Below are 13,950 nucleotides of genomic sequence, written 5' to 3'. Positions count from 1 at the left end.
GGAGCTTTTGCTTTCTAGCTTTTGTGGTACACATAGTTGTGTTATGTAATCTAAGAAATTATTGGTGATATAGATTATTTCTCTTAACTCTGCACTGACTTGGAAGGGTTTCTCATATACACTGTTTTGTTATACACAAACTGATTTCATGTTATTATTCTTCATTATTGACTGTTTGGATAAAATTACGTTCCTCAAACTACCATTGAAATCAGTTTCTTGTGGACTTTGGCTGTGTAGTTTCCATTTTCACTCTCCCCGTGTTTCTCTGTAGGAAAGCTGAACCTGACATCCAGGCTGGTCATTCTGTGGTCTTGTTCCCAACCATCAGTTGGGACCTGGGACTTGTTTCTCTCCAAGGATAAAGTACCATCTCACTTGGAGTAGTTTACTAGCACTCACTGCATAGAAATGAAGCTTCATTGTAATTAACTTGCCTGGATACAGATTTCCAGATGCTTGTGTGTCGTAGTCACCTGCCAGCTTAAACCACACTGCTGTGAAATGCAGTCACTAAATGTTTGAAGCTGGGAGGTCATCATATCCCTTTTTGGGTAGGGCTACGTGGAAAATGTGGGACCTGGTCCCACAGCTTACATCAGTCTTACATCTTTGAAGCTGTATTAGAAAAGGAAATGCTTCAGGCTCCCTAGGAGCCACTGCTTTTCATAAATCCATCTCAATCATAATTCTGTTATATGACAAGAATTTCTTGTTTTTTAAGCACAACCAGTTTGATCAGGTTCCAAGAAGAGGATCTGAAATCCTCTTGTTGATACTGGGAGCTTGATAAAAACTTTGATCTGGTGCTGTTGAAGACATGTTTTTGCTGTTGGAAGGGATCCTGTCTCTCTGTGATGCTGTTTGGTGACACAGCACCCAGGTTCTTCTTCAGGAAAAATCTCAACTGTCACTTTCTGTGCAGTTAAATCATACACGTAGGTATCAGGAAGAGTGCTTCAAACTATGTGCATTTAAAGCTATTTGAAATATACGTGTTCTCCAAATTGTGATTTTATTACTATTCAGTATGATTTTCAGAAAATGACTTTTTATTGTCTCCACTCTTAAAACTAACATCACTATAATATGCGCAAATTTTAACTGCTTGCAACAGAGTTGATGTTTTAAATGCCACTGTTTATAAAAATAAATTTGTGAGTATATATAAATCCTATAGGTACTAAGTTAGCATTGTTTTTATGCAATCAGTTAACTGTTCCCTTTTGCCGTGCAACTGATTCTGGAGATCTTTGCCTGCACCAGCAGCAATGTGATCTGTGGGGGGAGGGGCTGGGAAATGAGGGGGAGTGCTTCCTTCTGTCAGTGAGGTACTAGCTCCTGTTGTTTGAAGGGTCAATATACCTTTAAAAAAAAAAACATTATCCAGCTTATGGGCATGGATATCTTTTGCTTATTTATTCATTTATTTTGTAATAAAATAGTACTGTTTGTTCTCACATAGACTAGTGTGTATGATCCATAAACGTTGTAAAATGTATCTGTAGAATGTAACAGATCCCTTTAGAATATTCTGTGAAAATTCCTATCTTTAGTTTATAACACTTTAAGAACATTTACATCCTTCATCTTGACATTTTTAAATAGAACATTTTTTTTTGCCTACAGAAGTTTAAAGCATCATCACAGTATTATAGCTTGTTTAAAAATACATACAGCATCAATGGTAATTGCAAGCAAGCTGTATACTTGAGCACGGATTTTGTTTGTAATTGTACATGTTTTGTACTTGTTAAAACAATTACATATATTAGTATTACATCCATCACTTTGTTAGAAAATATTACTTATATACTACTCACAATAGAGCTGTCTTTTGAGACATATTACAGGCTATGAAAATAGAAACACACCATTGTATAGTTGGTTTAAAAATAATGACAAGCCCAATTAAAAAAAAATTTAGGCTTGCTCTTGATTAGATAGGTTCTACTAACATCGGATGTCCTTAATCCACTTGTGGTTGGAATGCTACTAGCACCTCTCAGCACTGAATGATCAATGAAAGGAAACACTGACTGACCACTTGTGAGCAAACTCAGCACGTGAGCCTGCATGCTTTCTGCATGCATCTGTTGCTGAAGACAAAGTTCTTCAGCTATAGGCTTATGGGGCTGGGCTGCTGCTTGTTCAATGTCTTTGAATCTGATTTACTTTTAGGTTACAACTGGATTTCATATCTTCAAGTGGATGATTGGATGAGTGCAAGGCAATGCAGCTCCATTGCTTTGTATCAGCTGTGTTGCTGGCATTAACCAAAATCTCACCTCCTGCCTTCCATGAGCCCATGGAATATTTTGGAAAGACAAGAGTAACAGAGTTTAACTTGCTGTATTAGCAGTACAATAGAGATTAAAAACACATGACTGTGTTGGTTTTACTTTGCACAAACGGGACTAAATATATAAATATATATAATAAAGCTGTAGGAAATCTCCAAACTGCTAACAATTCTTATAAATGAGATAAAACAAGAATATATTTGCTTGGAAATTTCGTAGTTGTCATTCTTTTTATTATTTCTAGCTAATGCAACAATATTTCGTGGGATCCTTTTTTCTTTTTTCTATGAAATGAGTACAGATGTGCTTTGAAAAACGCTGTTTTCATGGTCTTTCTGATACTCCTCTTGTGCTTTCTGCAGTTTTTTGTCTCTCAGTTTCCACTTGTGAAAACAGTAGGTTACTAGGGATGTCATTATCAAAGAGAAAATAATAATCAGCACTACTATCAGTGCAATAGTGGATGAGAGGGACCCCTCTAGCTGCTTATTTTCAGTGTCTCTTGTTGTGTTTAATTTAGCAAAGTTCTCATATTCTGTTGAGGCTAGAAGTGTGGGTACAGGAACTTCTTTGAACTTGGGCCCCATTGGGATTCAGTAGCTTTTCTCACTCAGTGCAAATTTCTGAAGAAGTAAGAACTATGGTTCCCTCGTCACCCGTGACATTCGTAAGACAGTTGTCTCCTCTGTTTCTCCAGGCATAGATGAACTTCAGAATTTTTGTTTGTTCTGGAAGCCAGATAGCATGGGAATAATACTAAGTGCCACAGAGCTTACAGCACAGTTTGTCTACATCCAGAATTCTGAAGTCGAAACTTTTGTGTACTGCTCTCTTCTATTGAGAGGTGAGGGGAAGCTGCTTGCTTGACTGCCAGTTAGTGATCCTTTGTATTTTTGAACAGATAATTGAAGAGAATAATCAGTTTTCCAGAAATATTGTGGTGGCAGAGCTTATCCTCAGGCTTAAAGAAAAAAACAATAACCTACAAGGTCTGCAACAAGTGTGGTTTATGTCTTGCACATTGGTTCACTGAGAAGTTTTTTTTTTCTTCCCCCAAATATTCCTAAGAGAGTGTGAAATCAAAGGCAGATTTTTTTGCTGAGGGGCAGGCTTGGTTTTGCTAACATCATAGGCATTAACAAAATCAGCTACAAAACAGCTCTGATGTTAATGAACAGGTTTTTTTTTCCAATTTTTCCTTCTTCTTTGATATTTGCTCTCAGACTTGGCTTATCCCGAGAGGATTTTGGTTTGGGGACTTTGTTCTTGGTGTACTGGAGTTTAGGAGATGTCCTTGCTGATTGCAAATCTGGAATCTAGAAAAATGACCTAGGTAAGAAATGACATAAGATTACTAAAGAGGTAAAGAGGTATGCTTCCCCACAGGCACAGAGTTAATAATTCTCATACAATTTCAATCACATTTAAGTTGGTTGGCTTTGATACACACTATGTGTGACAAATCCTGAAACGTGTATTCATCTGAGCATTTCTGAAGTTAAAAGAGCTGGTACAAGTTTGGTTTTGCATTGTCTGCCCTCTTTCCCTAGTTGTGATTCTCATCTGGAAGTTCCCATCCGGGGAATAAGAATATCACATTATTACTGGTTTGTGCCTCCACTCGGGACAGTAGGATTTGGCTGAGGTTATTTTAATTTGAGGAGCTGTACGCACTTTCAGAGTTATTTATTTCAAATAACAGATTGTTCTAAACCCCCTCCACCCGACTCCCAAATGCTTTGAGGCCAAAATTAGGTTTCAAGGATCTTGCAGACTGTTTGTTCAGAGGTGATCTGTTTGATAGGATGCAATTGTAATTCATCCTCTGTATCAGAAATCTGTGGCTCATCCTACTCAGGCTAGCAGAGAACTGAGGGTCTCTTTTACTAATTAGCAGTATTTTCAGCAGCACATTCTTGTTAGTAATAAAGACTGTTTACTATAAATTAGTATTCTGTTGATGTTAAAAGATGTAAATGAGCAGTTCTTGCCAGTTTGGAACAATATGTTCACATAGTCAAAAATAAATGCTGATTTTAAAGAAGGTTTAACGGCCAGATTTTACTGTGGTTTAGGACAAAAAATACGTGTTTGTAAAGCTGATTTAAAGTTTTTCAGTTAAGAAAACAAGTGCAACAGACCATAACTTTAATGAATGCCTGCATGTTGTATTACTGGCAAGGGGTATATAAGGAGATTATGAGAAACAGAATATTATAGTGCTACCTTGTTATGTATTCAGCAGATTTCTCAGGTAGCCTGAAGAAATAGCAAGAAAATAACTTAAGAAACTGAGTAAATGCCCTTGTGTTTTATGAAGTAGCTGTGTCCATCACCCACATGGAAGTCCAGGAGGGTGGAGTGTCTGAGCAATAATGAAAATGGGATGTTGTTGTACTTGCCTGAACCTGTATTTCATCTCATCTGTATCCATAGCTATCAGAATCCTACAGGGAAGAAGTAAAAGTCATTAGGCATCAGGTAGTGCATAGTGCTGCTCCAGAGATGTGACTAGATGTTACCGTTTTACAATCAGTTTAGATATACATTTTCAAAAACAAAAATGCTTTGATTTTAAAAGTCTGCAAAGTGTTACTTGGTCTTAATCTGCATTTGGGGAGAAGGAGGCTGCTTTTATGGGCAAATCCTTGCCCTTCAAAACAGGTTGACTGAGGGTTCAGTTATGGCAGTCTAGATAGTGTAGCAGGTGGTTAACTGTTTCCTCTAGAATTATGAGGGGTTTAACTTGCTCCCCATCCCTGTCTTCCAGCTCAGGAGATAATATTATGGCAATGGTAACTCTCCTTTTTCATTTATCTTGATTTTAAACTTCTTGGGGGTGGAGATTGCTTCACCTTGTTCCTTGATCTTATTACCATTTTCTTCCATTGAGGGCTGTAGCGGCATTCAGAACCTCACACTCTGCAATGATGTGCTCTATTTGAAGCAAAAGAGCCAGAGGGATGAAAAACTGAGGTTTCTAATCCATTGTTGTACTTTCTGTCATGCATACAAGAACCACAAAGAGATTGAAAGTAGGATTTCTTTCAAGTCAGTGCCCTATCCAAACTGGTTTGAGCTGTTGTGATATCATCATCTGATCTGAATGATGATTGAATGTCGTGATAGTTTGTATGCCTGGTATAACTTCTTCAAAATCTTGCAGATGCAAGGGGTGTCTTAATCTTCAGTTGTACTGGCTAAATGCCTCTTCTCTCTCTGCTCATCTAATTGGAAAATGAAGAGTCCTATAATAGTAAGGGCTGGAGAACTGTGAAGATTAGGACACAGTGAGACTGGAAGGGGAGGGAATAACACAAAGTTCAATGAGGGGAAATGCAAAGACATGATCCTGGAAAGGGATAACTTTGTGCAGAGTGTGCACTGAGGGCCACCTGGCTAGGAAGTGGTTTTGCAGAGAAAGAGAAGGACCTGGGGTTCTGGTGGACACCTTGCTAAATGTGAGCCAGCTGCATACTCGATGGCACCCTGAGATGCATTATAAAGAGCCTTTCTAGTAAGTTGAGAGGGTGATTATTCACTTCTACACAACACTGGAGAGACACAGTAGCAGCAGTGGTAAATGTCATAGTGTAGCTCACATTACAATATCCTACGGAGATTTTGGCTTCTGAAGAACAGTTGAACCTTTAGTGTTATGCTTAAGTTTAGAGAGGACTGCTCACATTATCTTGAAGAAACTTTCCATTAAAAAACATCCAAAATGTTCTTCAATATCTGTGCTCTAATTTAATTCAAACAGAATAAATTGTTCTTCCATTGTTGGGTTGTTTGCATGTGTGAGTCATAAGTCTACAGTGTGTTTTGTCTGAGAATTATAAATATGCAAACTAGTATCTCAGGAATTCCCATTAACATTTAATAGCATATATTAGAATGGTTCAGGTATTACAAAAGAAAAAATATATATTTTTGGCCTGGAACAAACAGTGTACTATATTTATTTGAACAAATTTTTAATGCTTTTAATGAAAGTGTATTAAATTATCTGTAAGCTGAATGCATAGTATGTGTCCTTACCTAGACATGGACTTTGTTTCCGTAGCTCATATTTTCATATCTTTATATTTTAGCAAGCTAATATGTGAAGTAAAGCAAAAGTTGGTATAAGCTCAGAAGAACAAAATCTGCTCCTTGTTTTGTAGTGTCCTCAGGACAGCCGTTGTCTTTTGTTTTCTGAGTTTGATTTCTGAAAGTTAATGCAACTTATTGGAGAGAAGCAAAGGGCATTAGTGACAAACTGATCTCAAATGTTATTTCAGTTATTGGCATCTGCCAAATGCTGAATTATGAAAAGAAGAAAGAATGTTGTTTGTCAGCTTTTTTATTTCACCGAGACTCCTTGCCATCTTGTGTGGGCAAAACTTACCTCTGTGTTTGATAGTAATTCGGTAATGAATAATGTTGTCATTAGTGTTAGTATAAGATCACATTATTCTTTTTAATAATGAATCCTTAAAAGCACATATAATCAAAGTGTTTGGTTGGAGGCCAGACTTGTATGGAGTTTTAGTTGCCAATACTTTGGGTGTTGTTTTCATTCTGTCAGGATAACTCTGTTTCCTAATTCTTTGTTTCAGCTGAAGGAATGACTGCGTTCTGTGAACATATGAAATCTTCACCTTCAGTGAAAGGATGAGGGCAGACATTTTAAGTGAGGTACTGCATTTTTGTTCTTTTAATAGGAAGTTGATTGTTAACTTTCAGGTTAACTCAGGTTTATTTCCTGTGTCTTTCTGATTTTATTTGTTGAGGAAGAGAGGTCAATAAGCTCATGTAAACCAGTAGTAAGTGAAGCAATTTTATGATACTGTTCTCAAGTGAACACAAAAGCATCTTTTCAAAGATCACTGACCTGAAACTATAAACACACTCCTTGTGAATTACTATAAAAAATCTCTGTGATCCCAGGAGTAGGAGAATCTTTGGTTTCTATTTTGTGTCTCTTTCATGTACTCAAGCATATACAGCATTTTTAAATCAAATGCTGAATTCCTTCTAGCATTTGTATCATCTTTAATAAGTACTGGCTTTTTAATGTTGTTTCAGGCTTGCTTTCTATCTGCTTCAACTTGTAAATTTTTCTGCTGCCTTTTAAATTGTATCTTCTGTTTTTATTGCGTTACAGAAGATTGTGCCTCCTCTCCATATTTGCATCTTTTTGATGTGAAAACATTTGTATGAAATGTATCCGTCATGTACTGAACCTGATATGTAAATGATGCTTTTTTTCCTCCTTCAGAGCAGTGTAGCAAGGCATCTACTAATACACTTTTGCACGAAATTGCAGATGAAAGCTGGAGTGGGAGTGAGAGCAAATGAAAGCAGAGATGAGGGAGGAAGGAATGGGAGAAGAGTAGAAGGGGAAAGACTTCAGAATGTGAGATGTAGCAGTAAGTTGCTACTTGTTTTTCACCGCATCTATAAACTCAAAACAAAGGGACAGATTTCATGGGTATTATAAATATGTATGTAAAACCACCAAAGCCACTTGACACTTTCTGCACCGCCTAATTGGATAAGAGTGAGTGGCTTAAAAGTAAAAGAAGGAATTTAGGTAAGACATTAGAGTTTATTCAGAAGGTGGTGAAGCACTAGCACAGGCTGCCTGGAGAAGCTGTGGGTGTACCATACCTGGAGGTGTTCAAGACCAGGCTGGATGGGGCCCTGGGCCACCCTGATGTGGTGGATGGCAATCCTGCCTGTGGCAGGGGATATGAACTAGATGATCTTTTCAGGTCCCCTCCAACCTAAGCCATTCTGTGATTCTTTGATTTTCAAAATGCTTATACGTACTAGTACAGATCTGTCTTTATCTTTGGATACTTAAAATACATTTGGAAATCTTGAGGTTTCGAGTCTGATCAGCTTTCAGCTGAGAGCCAGCTAGGTTTCATAATTCCCAGTAGGTTCTGTGTACTGTGAGGGTATGGGTTTAAATAATAAACATCGGGTTGCTACAGCACAGCAGTATACTTCTGATGTGTTTGTAATATATCACTGGATTTTTAAGTGTTAAACACCACAGATTTATGGGAGATATCCTAAAATGAAACTACCTGTTTTTTTGTCTTCCTTGTAAATCTGAAAACAAAATCCAAAATTGATCTATATTAGAGTTTTACACTGAATCACTCCTCAGAAACTTAATTTGCATGATACCCTTACTATTACGTGCAGTGATATAACAGGCAACTTAAATGCAAAGTTAAGTCAGTTTTTTAATTAAGGGTCTAAAGTTCTGCCTCAGTCTCTTTGAATGCTTTACCCAATTTTTATCCTAGTGAGAAAGAAAACTCTGCTTTTAACAGTTGTTCAGCCTGCTCTGTCTCTATTATACTTTGGAATATAGTGTAAGTTTTCTTGACCATCTGATGGTTTTTCTGTGAAGTTTCCTCCCCACCAATTTCAATAGGAGGAAAAGACTGCAAGTTTTGGAAGCGCTTGCATTACCTCATTCCAGCATTGATCAGATCTGTAAATTGACAAGGTGTAATCTGGTTCCTGTAAAAGCAATGATGTCTATTGGGATTCTCCTTAAAGCTACAAAAGGCTTTGGTAACTTTGAGGGACAGACTGTATGACAAAAAGCAACTTTAGTACAGATCCTGATACTATCTTACCTCTGCACTGAGGGATGCTGAGCAAAACAGCCTCTGCTGATTCAGATGGAAGCTGCAGGCTGCAAGCTCTGCTTAGGATGTTTGCTTTTTAGTTATTCCAGTGTAACTGATGTGGGCAGTTGTCTCTGCTTAATGTGAACTGTAAATGTAACATACTATTTTCTTGGGCTTTCAGTTTATAAGAACCCATGTGGAGCTACTTCTGCTTTTTTTTTTTTTTAACAAAAAGAAAATGTTTTAATTTAATTAATTGCTGAAGAGTAGGGCTATTGAAGCAACAGATTTGCAAGACTTAAACTCTCTCTGAAATTGATACTTATCCCACTGTTTTGATTAGTGGCTTCTCATGATAGTGTAGCACTCATTTAGTGTAACTATGATTTGATAAATGCCAGTAGCATTTCAGGTGTGATTACAGCCTTCTTGTAACTGCACGTTTTTGCAAATACTGCTTTTTGTGTCTGCAAAATTCAAATCCTTGAGGAAGCTGCTGGTGCTTATTACCATTAAGAAACTGCAACTAAATCATGCAGAAGACTGAATGCTTGGCAAATTCCCATCTCAAATCAGCGCTAGCAAAATGTACCTGCTTTGTCTGTATAGTGGTGTAAACAAAGTTTATCATCCTGATCGATGAAATCTTAGTATAACATTTTTAGGGTAGCTTTTAAACTGTGTATTAAAAGCTCCCAATTGGCATGCTGACTGAGGCTTATGGATGCTGCAATAAAACATGTTAGGAAAGAGACAGGCATAGTCTCTTAGCCCTTTCAAGTGCTCATATCTGGGGAAGGGGTTGGAGTGTATTTTTTGGTTTTGAATTTGAAAAACAGTGCTATATCATAGTGCTGTTCTCTAAAGAGTTGAGCAGGTCTATTCCTTTATGATGTTCATTTAGAAATAGGTTTCATTGCATTTTAAAAACTACATTGAGATTTCTCAAAACAGCTCATAATATTCCCCTTCTCAGAGGATGGATTTTCCAGACAATTCACCCTCTGCTTTTCCTTATATAGGTGCAATCTTCTATTGCCAGCTGTAAAATGTATCCTATAAAAAATAGATTGCTTTTTTTTCCCTTGGAGATTTTTTTTTCATGGTTACCTTTTTTCTAATTCAGTTGGTATTCATTTCTTTTGCACGACCATTCTTTCCTGTTCTTCCCACACACCTTTCAAAACTAGGGGCAATTACAGCCTGCAACTTAGAGAGGCAGCCTGTGAATTCTTCTATTAGCCTGTATGCTGGATGTTATTCTGTGAAATCACAAATCCTGAAGTACAAGCAATTCCTTAGTCTACACTGATATTCCAACTCGGTGATTTTTCCATTTGTCTCTTTCTAGGATCAGTTTGTTTTTGTGCTCTGTTTTACATTGTTTTTTGAGTCAGAGCAAATACTTACCAGTCCAGGTCCAAGTAGATTGTTTAATTGTTCTTTTGAATCACAGGATAAGTGAAAACTTGAAAGCAGTTTACAGCTGAATCTAAATGAACAAAATCCTAAGAAGTTTTGTAAAATAGGATTTGAAAACAATCAGTAGCCTTTTCATTACAGTCTCATTTTATTTGCAGGTGAAGGAAGATTCTGATTCTGGTCTAACTGGTTGTGAAAAGAAGAGGAACAAATGAGATCTGTTTATTTTTTATCTCACCTCCTTTTTAAATCTTTTCATTTTTTTTCTCCTTCCCTACTTCTGCTAAGGAATGCAATTATGGATGGGACACTTCACAGCTTTTCTTTAAAATCTGCCAAGATTGAAACTCCTGCAGGGATAACATTTTTTTAAATGTACCGAAGAGCAAGAGATTGTTTGAACATTCAGATGTTCATCCAACTCATTTAAAAAGAAAACTCTTCTCCTTCCAGCCTGTTCTTGATGGATAGCTGCAGTCTAGGACTACAGCATATTCAGTACTCTGGGGATTTTATCCTTAAAACTGCAAGAGAAATACCAAGTTTAAGGTGGGAGGAAGCCGAGGGGGATAGAGGGGGAGTGATGAATGTCATTTGTGATGCTGCTACTTCATACATTTCTGGAATAAGATCACATTTATTTCCCCATGACATGGACTGGGACAGTCTCTGCTGAAATTGAGAGTTCTAGGTAAGCAGTGAGCACCCTTCTTCTCTGCTGCTCGTCTCCCATTTCCCAGAATTAAAGCACGGGTGCTTTGTCTTTTGGATGAAAAGAGCCAGCATGTGGTCAGCTGGTCCCTGCACTGAGCCTGAAGGAGTAGGCAGCAGGGGGGAAAAGGGAATAAAGACTTACTTTAGGCACTCGGAATTGATTAGTGTGGATTGACTTTTGTTTTAGCTTGAACTCACATCCCAAACTGGGGGCAAGTTACCTGAAATGCATTTGAGGTAACACATTAGAGGCAGCGAGTGCAGTGCTCTAGCTGTGAGTGGGAGGGGATGGAGGGCACTGAGGGGGACCCCTTTGTGTGGGTTGCAGGGTTTGGTCTGCATGCACAGCAAGATGTACTGACCTGGTGTGGGCATGGAGGGCAAGAAGCGGGCACATCTTCTTGGTGAGCAAAGGGCTGAGGCTTCCTGGGCTATAGGTGAACAAAGAGGCTGGGGGTCCTGAGCTGTGCTCCTGCAGCCCTGGATGCTGTGCTGCACAGTGCTGTGCTGTGCCAGCTCTGCATGCCGGTACCGCGGTGCCGTGCCATGCTAACCCTTCATGCTTGGGTACCAGCCCTGCCACGCCAGCCGTGGACACTGGGTAATGCACTGTGCCAACTGTGGCACCATGCAGTCCGGTGGGAGGCTGCGGAGGGCAGAGTGGGATGCACCTGCCCTCCAAGGCACCTACTTGCCCAGCCGAGCAAGCAGCTCATCTGCAGTGGGCAGTTTCATTGCTCGGGCTTTTTTTGCTGCTGTGTTTTGTTACCCCATAATGGGAAAATCAGCTTTATCGGAGAAACAGCTCATTAGCTGGATTCCCCCTGAAGGAAGCTCACACGCCTTCTGCATAATGGGGAAGGAAGGGAAGCTTTTGACTTGGTTCATTTTAAAAAAGATTACAGCCGCTGCCCCCTCCTCCCTCCTCTTTCTAACGAGACTCCGGTTCCGCACAAAGGATTCATCATAGCCATGCAGCACTCACCTTCTCCGGCCACATCTTCCTCAGACTGCTGGGCTACTTTCAGAGGGGGAGAGCATACAGCAGCAGGAAGCTGGAGCCTGACGGTGGAGGTCCCCAAGCCCACCCCGCCTGGGTGCTCTGCTGCCCCTTGCTCCTTCCAGCAGAGCAGCTGAACGGGCGCCGTACTTGTGCTGCAGCTGCGGGGAGGGTGGAACCACTCTACTCACCCTCAGCAGCGCTCACTGAGCGCAGCCAAATTTTTCAACTTTATTTAGGGGGGAAGAATAGATCACATGGGGAGCTTCACCGAATGGGGAGGAGCGTGTCAGTGCAGAATCAGGTCAGTAACATAAAAACCCGGGAGTTAGTCACAGGCACAAAGATTAATGGTGCTAGCATAATCCAGGCATAAAAAGCAGGCTGAGACAAAGGCAAGAGACGCTTATGGGAAATAAGTGCTTCTGTTTGTCTCCCTTATCTGTGTCATTAAACAGGGTAATCTTTTACTTCTTTTATCAGGTGAGTTTTCCTAATTGAGTAGGAAATAGAGTGGAACGTAGAATAGATGTTTTCAGCTTCCAAGTAATTTCGAGCACCATCCCCTTGCCTGTCAGTGTGGTATTTCCACTGGCTTTTTTTAGTATCTCAGATGCTTGGTTTGTCTCTATTGTGCCGTGCTGTATCAATTAGGTCCCAGGTAGATGCTACAGACCCATTCTAAAACACACGCATGCCCACATAAAACAGTCTGTGTTGGATAATGGTCTCAGACTCCAAGCTTTGTTGTTTTTTTCTTTTTTATCTTGCTCAGACAAAGGCAGGAAGGCTGGTGGCTGATCCTGCATTATCCCACTGGCTGAGAATTAAGTTTCTGCGACACCTTTTTCTGATCTGGCATTTCTGAGGAGGTGGTAAAGCTCCCATCAGGAGCATATGCAAAGCAGAAAGTGACCCTTAGTGCCAAGGACTGCAGCAGGATTCCTACTACTTTTATTATCTGTGTTTATTTAATTGCCAGTGATGCATTTGAAAAGCCTCTGATGTGTTTAGGTTATTTAGAGACCAGAACTCAAATGCAGATTCCTAAATGTGGTTACCAAAATAAACATCTATCTTTTGGAGAAGTGGGCCTGACTTTGATAAGTGCTAAGCAACTGTTCTGCATTTCCGTCTGCTTTTACGTCACATCCCACCTTCCACCACCTTCCTCCTGTCCATATTAGTAAAAAGAAATTAACTTGGAGGAGTATGCTGTTGTGGTCTTTGCTTACAGAATCATCCTGCCTCAAAAAAACCCAAATGCGTGATTTCTGACAAAAGGAAAATCAGGAATGCAGTGGATTGCCACTACGAAAGCAAGAGGCTCCATTTGTCTGTTTTGTATAAAGCTGCAGGGCAGCTTGTGTGCTGTGTGCCCCAGAATTACTCAGTCATCAAGCAGTTGCACCTGTCTACAGAGTAATTGCACTTCCTTCAGCCTGCAGACAAATCAGCCAGCTTTGGCAGTTAAAGGTTGAAACAAAATGTTGATTCCTGGCAACTTGCTAATGAAGGGCTCAAGTTAGTTTGTAGGGCCCTCTGGGTTGGAAGTCGTGTTTATCGAGATACCAAACCAAGAAAAACAACTTCCCTGTCAGTGTCAATCAAAATATATAGCTTTAAATTCTCTGCAGGTTTCTCTGTAGGGTATAACTTAGGCTTCTTGCTCTCAATTCCCCAAGCCTTGGATGTAAAGGGGCAGCCTGTGCCTGTTGCAGGCTGCCTGCTGGCTGCGGTGTCCTAAAGGAGTGGGGAAGCACAGCTGCTCGGAGTGGGGAAGCACAGCTGCTCAGAGTGGAGGAGAGGAGAATAGCAATTGGTTCCTTTATAGGGCAAATCAGTGAAGTGTAGAAAAAGCTCTTTGCATTTT

At 39.7% G+C, this 13,950-nt stretch overlaps 1 long non-coding RNA gene across 1 annotated transcript; it reads right to left on the bottom strand.

Annotated features, from left to right (window-relative positions):
- Positions 1–2,306: 2,306 nt before the first annotated feature.
- LOC136044349 (uncharacterized) lies at positions 2,307–12,262 on the bottom strand. Its single transcript, XR_010621805.1, has 3 exons — positions 12,063–12,262; positions 4,530–4,750; positions 2,307–3,632 (listed from the first exon to the last, which is right to left on the bottom strand). It is a non-coding gene; the product is annotated as an uncharacterized LOC136044349 (long non-coding RNA).
- Between the last annotated feature and the right edge of the window lie 1,688 nt (positions 12,263–13,950).

This window comes from Cyrtonyx montezumae, unplaced genomic scaffold (assembly GCF_038088225.1).
Source record: "Cyrtonyx montezumae isolate F1298 unplaced genomic scaffold, pur_monq_1.0 scaffold_11, whole genome shotgun sequence".
NCBI classification, from domain to species: Eukaryota; Metazoa; Chordata; class Aves; order Galliformes; family Odontophoridae; genus Cyrtonyx; species Cyrtonyx montezumae.
This window is presented reverse-complemented; position numbering and strand designations above follow the sequence as displayed.